Here is a 251-nt window from a genome sequence, read left to right on the forward strand (position 1 = left end):
ATAAAAAGGGATAGAAATACTTATGTAAATCAATAGTGGGAATTTCAGATAGGCATATGGAGATGTTGTACTCCTCTTGGAACTTTACTTTCTTATTGCATTCATCCAATCCTTCTTACTCCTTTCCATGGCAAGCTGTATGTAGGGCATCACCGTTGTCAATGGCTACGTCCCATCCTCTCAGTGAAAACGTTCCTATGCTCTGTCACAGCACGGCTAATCATCTGTCGGTTCTCAATCAGGTTGGAATA

Source organism: Arachis duranensis, chromosome 5 (genome assembly GCF_000817695.3).
Source record: "Arachis duranensis cultivar V14167 chromosome 5, aradu.V14167.gnm2.J7QH, whole genome shotgun sequence".
NCBI classification, from domain to species: Eukaryota; Viridiplantae; Streptophyta; class Magnoliopsida; order Fabales; family Fabaceae; genus Arachis; species Arachis duranensis.